We start from the raw sequence: 16,705 nt of genomic DNA, 5'->3' as shown, positions 1-16,705 counted from the left end.
CAGGATTTTAGTTGTGTCAGCTCAGTCCTCATGGACAGAAGCAATTGCCACAAAGCAGCAACACAATTTCTCACAATCAGCCCGCTTTGTTCACATGAGGCTTTGCAATGCATGAGGATGCAAGTGTAATTAGATAATTTATTCAACCATTCACTCATTCATACATTCATTCCTTCAGAGTAACCCTTGGATGTGTTCTTTTTGTGGGGGAAGGGGTTGGAGAAGAACAGTTTCTAAGATGACATTTACTAAGCTACTGGAGCCATACTGTACCTCTTGCTTTTTGCATAAGTTCAAGTTCTGTATAATCTTTAACAGGCTTGTAACAGTGTCCATATGGGCACTACATGTGCAAACCAACTTTACTGACTTTTAATCTGTTGTAAGTTTTGATATATATATATATATATATATATATATATATATATATATATATATATATATATATATATATATATATATATATATATATATACCTCAAATCCTGTATGTGTCTCACTTTCCCTAAATACAATTTCACTGCATATTTCTTGTGACCAGACGGACAAAAGTCCAAAAGACAAAAATATAGTACTATACTGCCAACCACCCTATATTACTTTCCTATAGCCTGAAACAAAAACAAAAGAAAAAACTGTTAGAGAGCAGGTGGTAGAGTAGATCTGTGCAGTGGCCTTTCCTCACTGTTCATTGTCTGTATGTAATCTGGACTACACCTGCTGCCATAATTAGAAAGTTTAGTCCAGGGAGACCCAGCAGACAGTATTAGGGGAACAGACTGTGACCTACATACAGTTGGTTCAAATGTCACTTGACTTGACCAGTTTCCGGATATCCAGGGTTAAAAGCACGTGGCAGTAGGGAAGTTATGACACTACACGTGTCCAATGTGACCTCAACAACGCCCCACTTTGGTGCAAAGTGTCAGTTATACTGCTCTCTTTTTCAGTGGCCCACTGTGGCTAGCACCTGCCAAGATCTATGGTGTGTTCTGTCATCTGTGAACTGGTCAAGAAATATGGTGAAGAAGTAGTGATACAACCGATAGGTCTACTACCAAGTAGTAGTAATAATAATAATAATAATAATAATAATAAATAATAATAATAATAATAATAATAATAATAATAATAATAACACCCTTACGGAAATATCCTATAGGATCCTATAGTGGTATTATAGGACATTATGGGACTAAAAAGGTTTTAGAGAAATCCTAAAGGATTCTTTTAAAAAGAATATCCTCCTATAGTACTCAAAAGGATTTCCCTACAGTAGTACTACAGGAAACTCTATAGGACTAAAAAGGTTTTAGAGAATTCCTATAGGATATTCTATAGGACTTGACCAAATTACTATAGGACTTTCTATAGGTTATTTCTATAGGATTATAATAATAATAATATAAAGGGCTTTTTATATATAGCCCATTGTAGCTCTCTAAAAAAAGTTTGCAAAAATCCTTTCTGTATAAAAAATGTAAACAGTATGAAGCAGATATATAGTGGTTACAGTACAAGTTAGACACAATAGGCTACTTGCAGCTAATGACGCCACGTTTTAGCTATTTCGGCATCTCAGCTTCCGACGAGTAAGCGGTGTATTTGAATCCTGTTGTTTACATTTTGTCTGTTGTATTGAAATACAAAGATTTATCACTTGATTTTCATTCACTTGATTTTTTTTTACATCAGGCATAACTGTGAAAAACTTTCCTTCAGCAGCGATGAGGACAAAATGGTAGTGATCACTAATTGCCACTTCAGCATGGTACAATCCTTTGGTAAGTTTGCATTTCCCGCACATGAAGAGATGAGAAAAATGTGGCTTACAAATATTCAAATTCACAGACACTAAACACATCAAAGTTTGCAGACTGCATTCAGTTAAAAAATACTTAATTGAACCAACACCAGGAGGCCGTCGGAGCACACATCAAGGCGCTGTTCCAGTTCTATATGACTGGAATCAGTACTCCTTGCCGGCCCAAAGGCTTGGTGTGTGGGACCAAAGAGAAAAGCCAGTACAGACTCTAGAAGAAGAAATGCACTATACTTCTCCAGTGCAATGCTACGATTATTGTTCGAAGCCCGAGCCACTAGCAATTGATTTGTCTATTTCTACAAACGAGGCGTTGTGAAATAAGATCAAGGTTTTAAAGCGTAAGCTAGAAAGAGATAGCCCCGAGTCAAAGTTTTGATCTCCAAAGGTTTGCAGGCTTTGCATCTGATTCTACACAAGATTAGTATTATTCACTTAATGTAAGCAAAAAATATTTTGGATTAATTTAAAATTTATACATTTATATAATGTAGTGTACGGTCTTGATCAAGTATCTTTATGCACACATTTTGTGTACCGGGCGTTGGCTATTTAAAGTCATAGCATGCAAATATTTACAAATGCTCACAGTTGAATTTTTTTTTTTTAATGTTAATGTCGTGAAACTGTACAATTTTATATTAATTGTTATCCTTATATACAAAACAGATTTACAAGCTAAAAGAACTTTGGACTTTACACCTTACTATTACACTGTGCAGCTTCTCATTCTTCTTGAATGATTTAAAACGGTGAGCCGTTATCCTGATTTCTGCTGTCACCTTGTCTTTGTTTGACAGTAACAGAAAAAGGAATTTGATGAGTTTGGAGAGTACTTTTATTTAGAGTACTATTATTATTATTATTATTATTATTATTATTATTATTATTATTATTATTATTATTATTATTATTATTATGTAGCACATCTCAAAGCACTTTACAATATAAAACACAACAACACACTCATACATAATCAAAGCAGACTTTGCATATTAAAAACACAGCACACATACAAGTTCAACAAATGCATAATTAAGTAGGCTGGAATTTGAATTTTAGAAAAAAAATTAAATGTTTTTTTTTTTTTTTTTTTTTTTTTTTTTTTTTTTAAATGTCAACCTTTTCAGTCTTTAATTGCCTGTGGGAGAGTGTTAAATGGCCTGCAGATTGCCAACTTAGTTTAAACACATTATGCACCACAAAACAAAGTAACACATGCTAACTGAAACAGTTTAAAATTTAGTCGAGTAATGTTGAATTAAAAAAAACAATAATTAAAGAAAGAAATGAAAATACATGGACAAATGTAATAACTCAGCTTGGGGAAAAAAATGGGATTCAGCACTTAGTGCTAATGTGGTTGTAGGGTTTAATGAGTTCATTCATGTATTTCGAGATAGAATTCCACGGTTGTCAATCATTTTGTCTTTTACAACGATTTTTCGTATTTACAAAAAAAGCTTGGTTGCAATGTTAGAACGACTGGCTTTTGTGAATAACGTACCTTTAGCTAAATACAAATTAAGATGCACAATCTTCAAATACCATTAGAAAACTGAATATTAGTTTAATGCATAACATTGAATGGTAAGCAGCAAATTTTTTTAATAAAGAGCTTGTGGGTACAACCCCCATCTGGAGTCAACCTGGCACAATTCTTAATCATTGGTATGGGATTCCAATTCTGTTAATACAAATAGCTGCAGGGCAATGAGTTATGCAATAGATGTCAAGTCTCTTCTACCAGTAAAACTGGCCATTATAAAGATGCCAAGTGTCCTGTTACACCATTTAAAATAAAACAAAAATATACAGAAAGGTGCCCCGCTGTTCAAATAATATCTTAAATAGTACACTGTCTCAAACAAACATGGAAAAACCCTCATGTGGCGATCAGTCATTTGTGGAATAATCGGCACAGTTACATTTTTAGTCATTGAGCTCTGAAATGTGGTAGATATGCCACATGATTTACTCCACAACTATCACTGTCGCCAATGTCCATCACTAATTTATAATAACAAATGATGGAAAACATCATCGGGCTGCGGTGGAAGTTGTGACAATGACCAGCAAATCATGATGCAACTATGTGTCAGCTCTGTGATTAATGCTTTCAATCCACCAAATTACTCTTTAATGGTACTGCATTCTTTTTTGGAACAATCACACTTCTGTGGCTCTTTCCCTGCAGCAAAATATTTCAAAGTAGTACTTTACAGAGCAAGTACTTTTTGGGAGAAGGTAATTTTCCTTCAGCAGCACATTGTAAACAGAGTACAAGGATAAGTTCAATTGTTAGTGAAATGGTGCAAGATTCAGTTAAATAACAGTTGGAGAGATGCAAAAACAAGTTTCATAGGTGAAAAATCAGTATTCTAGACAAGAACCTTTCCACTGCACCACCATGGATTATTTTAAGTAACGCATGAGCTGTTTAATAGGATAAAACAATCTTACTGGAATGCAAAAGGAACCCTTTGGGTTTCTTTAGAGAATGGAGAGAGAGGAAAAATTGTATCATTAAAATCAGGGAGGATGTGCTTTTAAATACATTCAATATTAAGGCCATTAGTTGTAGGCAAGCCTGGAGGTACTTTGTACCCTTGAAGCATTCACAGGACATAGGAAATGGCTTTGAATTCTAAAAGGTACAATGTAAAAGAACCTTAACTTTCTGTTGATGTCATTATTTTTTTGCCCAAATGCCCCCTTTTCCTCCCATTAAACCTGCGGACAGTCTTTTATGAGTCTAAGGTACACTTTATTTAAGTAAAATAAATCCACAGAAAAGCTATAAGAAAAAAAAAAAGAAATAAAATTTTACTCTAATGACAACAGCTATGTTAATTTTCCTAACATTAATTACAGCTGTTTTACATTTTTTATAGGGATTGTTGCTGCAAGTCAGACATTTAACATTGGAAGAATAGCTAACAACTTATTAGCAGAAAACGGGGAAACTAATTAAGACTGTACTTTAATCAAGACCAGAACTGGACATAGCCCTCTGCACACGCTCACTGTTGAAAGCTACTCTGTTCAGTGTCTGAATTGGAGAGCAGAGGAATCACAGGTTGCTAGCTACAACGGAAATCTATTTGCTTATCTATTCCCATCACATGCTGTTGGCCGGCATGTGGTCTGCATTTTGCTTTATTGCTCATTGAGTTTCAATGGCCAAGTGCTGTCTTCAGCAGGTTCAACAGAAGTACAACCCATGTGGCAGTTTTATTCTAGTCTACATTACATACCTTTAAACACAAGTGGCCAGTCACCTTTTAAGTGATGGAAACCACAGCACAGGGCTGGTCCCAGGCCCTCAGATACATATAAAATATTACAAAAGTCACTTCAAGGGTGGAAAAGAGGCTAATTTCACAGCAGCACTGCAGTATGAACCAATTATAGTATTACGATGTGCTTTTTTAAAAATACATAGCTTCTACCTAACACTTACATACTGTACTATACAGCATACTGTTTGGGCCTTGTCCTCTGTTTGTGGTGAAAGCTGAGGCTTTTCCAGTCTATATTTTCAAACCAGAGTAAAAGGGTGATTAACTGTGTACTGGTGACCATCTATGCAGAGATACTAAAGGCTTTTGATGACAGCTTAGCTGTTTACATTCCTGTTATGCTTTAGGCTATTTTCAGCCACAGAGCAATTACTTAATCCACCATGCATAAAAACTGCTCATTCACAGAAGCTGGAGTCTGAGAGCCATGAAGGAGCACAGATCACTTTACATGACAATGTGATGGACAAAGCTGCCTGTCTATTATTAAACATGTGCTGCAGAAAATCACCTCTTCTCCTCAAACAGGCACTTTATGGGCACATGGCAGGTCATTACTACTATAGCTGCCTATCGAAACGACTTGGAGTTAATGGTTTTAAGAGCGTCTTTGTGATGCAGAAGCGTTCAATGCTAAATAAACCAGTCCGACCAGCACAGTTCATTCCGCAGTGGCTACAGGGGTATGCAGACGAGTGTTCTTTAACCCTAGCAGAATGTTGTCTTTGTCTTTTCAGAATGTTATGATGGCGCCGAGCCCCATCCAGCCGTCCAAGCTCCATGCGCACAGCTTCTCACCAGCCGGCCCTCTGCTGGGCTAGTTCCTGCCAACCAGGGATAGGAAAACTACATCATTTTAATGTATCTTTTAGAGTATCTTTCCAATGAAGGAGAGGACAACTCTTTGAACGGCTGCCTTGGTAGAGTTCACCTATCATGATCTGCTTTGGAATGCGATCGTCTGGCATCCTCATTATGTGTCCTGCCCATCGCAACTGGTGTTGCCTCATGGTGGACATTTCAATGTCCACCATGCCAGCGCTGTCCAGTACCTCATCGTTGGTCAACCATTCAGTTCAGTGGATACTTAGGATAGAACGTAAGTGCCACTGTTGGAGCAGGTCTCTGACCCATATAGAGAGATAACCACTACCAAATAAACTTCTACCTTAGTATGGGAGGTGATATCATGGGATGACCAGAGCCTTTTCCACAAACCACCAAATGCTGAGCAGGCACTATGGACGTGGTTGTCCAGTTCCACGTCAAGAGCGCAGTCATTGGTGACTGTGCTTCCCAAATACTTGAAGGGCCTTGTCAGTGATAAGGGCTCCCTCTCTACGATGATGGGGCACTGCGTAGCATGAATCCTTTCAACACCATTACCTCGGTACTGGTGATATTATACCTCAGGTCATTACACAGCAGTTTAAATGCAGGAAAACTGTGGTAAATTTGAGTCCAGTAATTATATACAACTGCTTTTCAAACTAACCCAATAAGTGCAGTTGTTATTCTAGTTAACTTCAATTACTGTACATTGCAAATATATCCATCTTAAATTGCTTTTAAAATATAGTTATATAATTTATTATGCAGTTACTGTGCACTTAAATTGCAATCTGGTGAGCAGTTAGGTAATGCTGTTTAATGCAGTTATTTAAATGCAAATCTAATGTTAAAGTGTAATTATTCCCGTAAACATATTGTATTAATGAAATATACATGTACTGATCAACAGATCAACACTGCCACCATGGGCAGCCAGGATGGCACTGATTTGGCATGAAAAGTCTACAAAGTTACTCTTATCAACGGAAACTGCTTGTGATTCCTTTAAGAAAGGAAAGCATATTCTTGCGCATTGCTTTGGAGACTTATCCCTATAAAACATCTATAATATGTGACTTTTTGATTACAGAAGCACTTGTCATACAAGTCAGAGCAGTTGGTTTGCCCACTGTGATTAAACGTCATTGCAACAGAGAGATTAACCCATTAGAGACTTTGGGCTGAACCAAATCAAAGACAGCACTTAGAGAACGAGGACGCGAAAGCATTCGCGGTAATAAAACACAAGAAAAATTCCAAGCGACATCTTGCGGAACCAAAACAAGCCCTTTCTGCCCTTCAAAAAGCACCTATCGTTTGTTGACTGCAAATGGCTTGAGAAGAGGGAGTGGTTTGCTATCACCCGATCAAACCTACTCAATTCCATCTATAAATCACATTACAAGACTTTCGCAGGACCGGATTTTATAGACAACTTCGAACTTGTACAACGCTATTGCATATTAACCCTTTGAGGTCCTAAGTCGGACCAGGTCCGACATTACAAATTTTCCTTTCCGGTCCAATGTCGAAAGACATCAAGCACAGGTCTCTAGTCATTTTTTCTACAGAAAAAAGCAGAGAAAACCTTTTAATGGCCGAGTGAGACCGATATGAGCCGAGAGAAGCTGAAAAAATGGGGCTCAAAGTAATAAAATAATGCCTTGGATCACATTATTCAGGAGTTTGGTGATAAAACGAGTGATCAGGTATCAGTATGCATGAGATGCCGTACTGAGTGCCCTGTTGATATGCAGTGCCTTTTAAACCTGTTTTACTGTGAAAAAAAAACTTTTAAACAGGATGTGTAAAATAAACGTGTGTGAACATAAAGTGGACCTGAATCGTCTGAATAAATGGACCACTAAGGGTTAAGCAAATAGTAAAAAAAAATTACACTAAACATCCTAATATTTGGGGGAAAAAAAAAAAAAAAAAAAAAAACAGTACATGCCTCAAGACACTCCTCTGACCTCATATAACAGGGCTCTGGGCAGCACCGTGCCAGTCGGGTGTGAGGATGCTGGCACTGCATGATGCTGACACAAGCCAGGGCACGGTAAGGATTTTTACAAAAATCATGAAAACAACGTGGCACGCTTTCTTAACAGTGACAGAAGCATGCAGAAGTCGTGGAAACGAGGTAATTGCCAAGTGTGTACGCGCGCGCGCACGCGCGCGCGTGTGTGTGTGTGTGTGTGTGTGTGTGTGTGTGTGTGTGTGTGTGTGTTTTTCTATGACCGTATTTTTCAATATTTTACACAATAAAAATAAAAGCAGATATGTTATTTTGTATTATTATTATTATTATTATTATTATTATTATTATTATTATTATTATTATTATTATTATTATTATATATTAATACTAGTCCTAGTAGTTGTATGTAATAGCATTAACTGATATTCAAACAAAACAATAGTACAATACAGACTTATTTATTTATTTTCCTACCTTGGCTGTCTTCGTCTGCCTTTTTGCATGTTGCCACCTTGTTTCCACTCCTTAAAAATGTCACAAATACTGGCTTGGGATTGGTCAACAGCTGTTTTGACTTTGCTTTCGGCAGTCCCTCCTACTCCTGCGAAACTTCTCTCTGACCCTTTCGCGGATTGGAAATGGCTAATATTGATTTCGGGATAAAGAAAATGCGATATGGATACTAGCGATATTATCGCATAAACAAGAGTGATCAGGGTTTGATTTGGTCCGGCCCTTTGTTTGCATAGGATATAATTAAAAAGTATGTGTTGCATAGCTCATTTATTAAAAGAAAAAAAAAAAAAAATTTTGTCCACTTGAAAATGAGTGAACATCCATTTGAAACTAAAAAAAAACAAACCAAAAAAAAACAACATGTGATTTCCACTTCACAGCCTCAGCTCACTGAAAAAAAAGACTAAAAATAAATCACAGATCAGTGATGTGAAACAAAAACCAAACCTCCAAAGCTCAGACAGTGCGGCAACTCAAGTTAATAGCTAGAAATCGACCTTTTTTTTAACAGGATTCAAAAATTTAAGAGAGGAACTAAACAGAAATGATACCAAGCTCTGTGGATTTTGGCACATTTGACCTCAGATAAGAAATATGATATCAGGGGTTTCTATCACCAAAGTTATTTTTCGCAAGCATTGAAAAATGCCATAAATTACAGAAAAATAGAAAGGCACCCATTCTGAGCTCCTGCAATGCCAGGAACAGTGCTTGTTAATTTTGGATAAAGCGAGAAAAAAGCATATTATAGTGCAGTGCATGTTTCCACCAATAAAACTGTATTATGTATGACATCATTACCGGCAAAAAAAAAAGGCAATACAAAAAAAAAAAAAAAATAGTCATTGTTAATCTGGGATATTGCTGTGGAAGGGGAACTCATGACCTTCTGCATTTGAGCAAGGCAAGCAAGGACTGAAAAGGATTCAAACTGCAATTCCAGAGCAGGGTAAATTATAATCTCTTTACAGAGAGTCACAGAGAGACAAGGCAATTAGCCAAGAGAGTGGATGTCAGTTGCATGGGATTCATAGCAGGGGGATGTAAATATACCCCCGTGTCTAAGCACTTCAAGTGCATGCCGACTTTGAAGCAACAAGGGAGATCCTGGGCAGCCTGACAGAAAGGCCCACTAAAACTGATACATTAATTCCTGTTTAGAATCTACCACCTTGCAGTTTCCTTACTGATCCATCAGGAAAGACAGGTGGATGATTCTTCTTAAATCTGTGAAAAAGACAATGGTACACGGAGCAGTTTCCATGAACTTATCAGTGTGAACCAAAGTACTTCAATGATGAATAAAGACTGTAAAGCAGTGTGTGCTGCTTTGGGATTTTTGCAAAAGTAATTGAAAATATACTAGACTGGTGGCTTAAAATTCATTCGAATTATTGGTCCACAGGAAGAATTTATGCAGCCAGGAGAGGGGATAGAATAAAGGTTGTTCTGTCACCATCCCTAACAATATTGATATAGTTATATTTCATGTTACTAAAGATTTAAGGGGGGGGGGGTTCAATTTAAACTAAAATGAATAAATATTGTTTGTCAGTTTTTTCCTCCTCCTTTGGATTATTAATAATAACTGCTGTTGGTATATAAGCTTTTCCGGTAGGTTTGCAAATTTATTAAATTATTATTTTATTTTATTTGTTTTAAATCAGCTTTGTCATAGTAGATATGGATTTTAAATTAATGTGTTTTCCTTCAGAGTGGAGAGAAACTGGTAACACTGTAGTACAAAAAGGACCAATTTATGTTAATCAGTATTAATTAATAATATTATTAGTTATCAGCTGCAAGCAAAAGTGCTGTGCTGTGAATCAGGAATGACCGGAGGGTCAACCGTGCCTACAGTTTAGCTCTTTAAAAGCCCAAACTGGTTTAAACAGGAGAATGTGTACCTTAATAAATTGATATAAGCATTGTGAGTCAATTCCCTTTGGGTATGTTACCAACTTAGTTTTATTGATGTCTAACTGAAGATCTTGTGGATTGTTTCCACAACACAACATTAGCCCAACTTTGTTGCCAGGCATACCAAAGACCCCCTCAGTAGTGGATATCAATTGATAAGTGTAGTACCGCTTCATTTCCTAGAGGGCAGGGCTGAGGCACACTGACCACACTTCTTGTAGAAGTTTACTGTGTGGCTGCCTCAGGCTTAACTGCACTGTAGCTACAAAGGCGGCTTTCCTTTCCAGTGCCGTCACTGTACTGCAACAGCATTTACTAGTAACAAATCCAACACCTAACAGGTACAGTATGATATTTACATAATATATTTGCTTAGATCACATCAAATGCAATTTAAGTGTCTCTCCACATCCCAAGCAAATAGAGGAGTTTGTTTTTTTCAAATATAAATACCATACTCAACAAATTAAAAACAATATATTATGTAAAGTAATGTTATATACATAGCTAAACAAAAGCTAAACAGTATTGGTTAAAACAGCTTTGTTATGATTCTTAAATGCAACACATTCTATCAGGAAGACCATTTCATTCCATATGATAAATAAAGCCTGTGCCAAAGATAGAACGCTGATACAACCAAAGACGAAATGGCTGCCAAAGCACACCTTTGAAGACCACTCAATCCAGGTCTTCAGTGAGCACACATACCAGCGGTGAGGCGCAGCTAGAATAAAACATTTTTCAAGTAAATAAACTAAGATTTCTGATAGAGCATTATAAGACAAGACTCACCGTGGAGGTTATCAAAAGACTAGAACTCAACCACACACCCACATGCACCTTTTCTGACACCCAGCAATAGCCAGAATATTAGCTGTTTTTTTTTACAGAAAGCACAATCAATTGTTTGAAGGCTTCTCTGTTTTTCACTTGGTAACATATCAGACAATAAACACATTGTTAAAAACAGTTGTCTTTTGAAGCTAAGCTACCCTGGGGCATCTCTGAAAAAAAGAAGTGTTCTTCCCTCTATGGTCCAAATCTGTTATTCCATATGGCGCTGTTTCTACAGAGAAGTCACAAACTGATTTCTCAATCTCACCTGCATAGCGGATCTCTGCCCTCTTCCCCCGGCTCCTCCCCAACCCTCTATTCTCTTTAATAGAAATATCTTACACATTCAGAGAACAGGAATGATTGTGCCTCATAACTGTGCCGCCAGTTTTATATAACCTAGATTGATGTGGCATATACACTATGTAAAAGACTTCTCGTTCATATCTTTGATCTCCATTCTGTGAGAGCTGTGATGTATGAAACCAATCCATGGAGACAGTGTTCCACTGAATTTAAATTATCCCTGCATCTATGGCAAGCTATACAAGTAAGGGGGGGGGGGGGGGGGGGGGCGGGACTTTTAAAAAAAAATGCTTTAGAAGGCAAGATGAAAAAAAAACATTACAAAAACAAGATATTTTATTTTCTAATTATCTTAGCCAGATATAAGCCCTAAAGACTGATGAACGCCTCCTCCGATAAAACACTTAAATGGAAAACTACATTTTCTTCAGAGCCTAAAGCCACTTGCTGAATTCTGTTTCAAAACAGGCAGTTCATGAAAGGGAAGAGGTTTAACAGAAGTGCGCTTTCCCATTTATATAACCGTGAGGTGAATTTCAGCTTAGTTTTTTGTTACCACATTTTTAAGCCATTTTCATCTACCGTCACAAAACACCACCATACTGATATAGGTCTGATGCATGGAGTACAACAAAAGTAGCTTCCAAGCTTACTTGTTTGAGTTTTTGGTATTGCTTTTTTTTTGACATTGCTTCAATGCACAAAATTAAAGTACTGAAAATAACACATATACAAAACAAATACGGCTGGTCATTAGCCACATTAAACTGATCATTTTAAGTATAAGGAGAGTTTTGGTATGCATCTTTATAATTATTATCATCATTATCATTATCATTATGGCTGAAATGATTATTCTGTATAAAGAAAGAGGTGGTGAGGATCAAATGAATAGTGCAAAATAAAAAAAAAAAGATATTGTTCATAAGAACACTCAAATCACACTACATCAAAAATAAACAAATGAAAAAACAATTAAAGTAGGCTATTTAAATAGCTTACCACACACACAAGCAGGTTTATGAGAGGCAAATACATTGCCTTAAAGATAGGACACTACTTGTATGGATGGATGGATGGATGGATGGATAGATAGATAGAGCTAATACTGCTTTATTAGCCTTTTGTTGACTATTGCAAGTACAGAAATCTAGTTGCAATAGATTTATTTAAAAAAAAAAAATAAACATACTACTAACAAGAAGAGACTTAGGTATAGTAATGCTGTGATCAGTTCCTTTAAATAATTAAATTATCACATGTTTTTAATTATATTTCCCCATCATCACACTGTCCCTGGTGCTATGTAAACATGCTGGTAGAAGTAAAGTATTTGATCTGCTAATGCCTTATAAATACTGCTTGTGGTATTATCAGCAACATGATCAATGCATGCATGTGCTTTTTGGAAACCAATACACAGCGATAAGGTGCATGCTGTCATCTCTTAGCAATGTAGTTATCTACTTCATGAGCTCTTTGTGTATTCTGTATACAAATGCTATAAAAAAAAAATTCTATTTAAGTACATGAAAGGATCAGTAGATAGCCTGATCAGTATACTTGAAACTGACCAAATTATTTAGCTTCTGCAATACTACAGCTGATTGTTTTTTTGATATACAGTAGGCATACTGTAGGCAGATATACAAAACAAACAAACAAATAAATAAATAAATGAAACCTCACAAGTGATTTGAGGGTAATCGTTACTGGTTTTAAAAGGTTTTTTTGTTTGTTTGTTTGTTGTTTTTTTTTTTTGTTTTTTTTTTTTTTTTTTTTTTTTTTTTGTGAATTATGTTTAATTTGAAAATACTAAAATATTAAATTATCCCCAGATAGACTAAATGGCTTCTCCCCCAGTGTCAAAGTTAACACACATTAAAAATCGCACTGCTGCCTGTACCAAGACATAGTTCTCAGGTTACATTAAAGAATAAACAAATCTCACCTTTGCTGACCCTTCCACTGAAGTACAGTATTTCAAGTCACTCAAGTGTGGTCGAATTACATGAGCACACACGATTGTGATGGGAATATATATATGGTTTCCGACAACAACCTGATGTATCTGAAAGCGAAATGCAACACAAGCAACGACTGGGCTTCCAGATGCTCACTTTTTCAACGATAGTGGAGGAGCCTGTATTGGGAACGGGGAACATTCTGACAGGTTCCACTCTTTTCAGTTAAACAATTGCATTTACACTTTCAGCCATTTTATTTAATATGTTATTTCCATCTTAATGAAATATTCCCAATCGTTTAACTTTACAAAAATATAGTCTTTTAAACTTTTAAAAGTTATTAACAACAGTGAAAATTTTCAATAATATATATATATATATATATATATATATATATATATATATATATATATATATATATATATATATATATATATATATATATACAGTTCGCGGTCTATTATACAGTCTTCGTGAAGATGTATCTCTGAATACGCGCAGTCTTTTTGCCTGTGCGTCTGCCGTCTTCCCATTTATTATGGGTTTACAAAACGACATACTGATAAGACATACTGATAAATAAGCCAGTAAATTCAAATGTCAAACATAACCAATAATAATAATTAGTCTATTTTAAAATGTAAAGTATATAAATATAATTGTTTCAAACATGATCGGTAAAAACACTTGGTTTAGATCACGTTTTCCCAAACCCGTATTCCCAGAATTTGGGCGAGTCATTACCATTCATGTTTTGTACCTTTATGATTTGTAGCTCAAGAGATTCACAGCGCTGAAGTTCTGTACGGCATTAAGTAACCCGCGTTTTGAAAGGATTTTAGGCTGCGTTCGCTTTATTTGCTTTTAACCCAACAAGTGTTTTTTTTTTTTTTTTTTTTGTTGTTGTTGTTGTTTGTTGTTTTGTTTGTTTATTTATTTATTTTTTGTTTGTTTGTTTTTTTAATAAACATTTCACATTCGTTCTATATGACGTTGCAGATGTTAAGCCTTGCCCGCGGATTGCTTTAGGCTTAAAAAAAAAAAAAAAAGCAATTCTCAATGCAGGCTTCTTCATAACAGAATGGACAGATGCATCTATATAGGCTTTTGTACCAAATGTCTTTTTTTTCAGAAACCTACTCCAACTCCTGTTATGATGTTAATTTACTCAATAGGGTTAATAGCATTTTGTAGAAAAATGTTAGAGATTTATACTGAAAAATACATTTTTACAAGATTTTTTTTAGAGGAGCTTAATTGTACATACAACAGCGCCTTGTTGACGTTCCTGCACCGTTAAAACCCAATGTGCACATGAACGTGACATTTAAAAAACGCTGTTAGCCCCGGGTTTTTCTGCTGGTTGTTGCCTCCACTGGCGTTAATACTCTCGCAAGGCAAGCACCAGTAGCTATATAACTTGTCACTTGGGATTTTTTCATTCTTTTTTCTATTTGATGTTTAAGAATTGTACAATATTCCATAACATACAAAGCATTAAGGCACAGCTAGGACTTCGTGTTATGAACATGTACCGAACAATTAACCTATACATTGTTTTTCTTCTTATATTGGTTACATTTTTGTTCATCAACTAGATAAAAATCACACATATCTAAAACACATTTTGGAAGAAATACTGCTAATGGCCAAAAGTTTTGCATCACTGAAACCAGCTAAATAATTAACATATTTGAAACAATGAACACACACACACATATGTGTGTGTGTGTGTGTGTGTGTGTGTGTGTGTGTGTGTGTGTGTGTGTGTGTGTGTGTGTGTGTGTGTTCATTGTTTTCAATATGTAGCCTATAAATCTATATCTTATAACTACATTCCAATAAGCGTTACACGTATAAAGTTGTTTGCATTGCTGTGTGTTAACACATCTAATTGGTATGAATGATAACTAAATACAAAAATAAAATAATGCTTATACTGTAAAATGATTAAATGAGATTTTTCTTACCTCAAATTCCTCTGGGCTAAATGTGCCAATTTACTTGCAAACCCCAACACGTAATGACATCAGTGCATAGAGATGTTGTTCCATGCTAGACAGAAGTAGGATATTTATGGTGTTCCACTCTCAAAAAAAAAAAAAAAAAAAAAAAAAAAAACATACAATGAAATCCAACTACTGTCAACAGTCCATTTCTTAAGAAGTCCAAGGTTCAAATTATTCTGAAGAAAATGCACGTTAAGAAACAGAATACAGTAATTCCTTTTAATTCTGTGTTAGCCCGTGCAAGCTGCAGTGCGATTCCAAGTACAAAATGACTGGTGTTCCAAGGCGCTTCGCTGTATGAGTTAGGTCAGGGCTTCAAGTGAGAATTTTCCTTTTTAGTCCAAGTTATTAAAAATATGTTCTTGTTGTCCTTTTTTGGTCTCACAAAGTTTTCTTTATAACGGGTTCATTTTTTTTTTTTTTTTAGCAGATCCACAATTTAGATGCACGCAGTAGTGCAGTCAGTCAAACCTTTTTATTTATTTATTTATTTATTTATTTTAATTTCTTTTAATGTGCTGTTTTCTGCAGTGGGTATTTCAGCATTGCTTTCTTTAATGAACACTAACAATAGTTAGTAAATACGATCCCGGTTACAGCACAGTGCTGCAGCAGCACTCAGAAGTTGCTGAATGAAGTGTTACGCTGTCCCCTTCTGTGTGTAAAAGCTCAAGCCGTCTCAGTTGTGTTAGATCAACTCAGCCCATTAGTACTGCCGAGCAGTCCTCCGCCTGCTGACATCATCGAGGAAGGCGGGGCCTAGGACAGAATACAAATTACAGTTTTTCTTTAAAGTCACACTGACTTGTGCAAGGCGGCAGCGCACTTCTCTGTGGAGCATCCAATGACTTGAGACTCCGTATACAGGCATCTTGGTGCGTGTGTGAGTGAGAGGGGGCAGTGTTCGCTTTGCTAAATGCTGTTGTAGTTGTGAAAGAGGGATACTTTCTATCGCGGTTACAGATCAAAGGCGGCTTTGCTGTAAATTAAGAAAAAATGCTTTATTTGAATCATACTTCATGTAAAGACTGGTATTAGCTTTAATTATCTTGTCAGACAGGTATTATATGTGTGCTTTTTCATCCAGAGCGGCAGTGTTTGTTTGATTGCTCTATTTGTGTTCTGTTGTCGAACTAGAACCTGTCTGTCTACCTGCCTGTCCATATTCTTTAAAAATAGTTAAAATAGTAAATAGGTTTCAAAAGTCTAATAAAA

The 16,705-nt window shown here is 36.0% G+C and overlaps 1 protein-coding gene across 3 annotated transcripts in view; it reads right to left on the bottom strand.

Annotated features, from left to right (window-relative positions):
* pcdh11 (protocadherin 11) overlaps positions 1–16,274 on the bottom strand; it is a 297,576-nt gene extending 281,302 nt beyond the window's left edge. The window contains exon 1 of one of the 3 annotated variants that reach the window (XM_041220260.1): positions 15,452–16,274. The gene's annotated coding sequence lies outside the window, so the exon portion shown is untranslated. The remainder of the gene's footprint in view (positions 1–15,451) is intronic. The other 2 variants (XM_041220261.1, XM_041220262.1) reach the window with 2 other exon arrangements.
* Between the last annotated feature and the right edge of the window lie 431 nt (positions 16,275–16,705).

Source organism: Polyodon spathula, chromosome 20 (genome assembly GCF_017654505.1).
Source record: "Polyodon spathula isolate WHYD16114869_AA chromosome 20, ASM1765450v1, whole genome shotgun sequence".
NCBI lineage: Eukaryota > Metazoa > Chordata > Actinopteri > Acipenseriformes > Polyodontidae > Polyodon > Polyodon spathula.
Note: the sequence above shows the minus strand (reverse complement) of the source record. Positions and strands in the feature narration are given on the sequence as shown.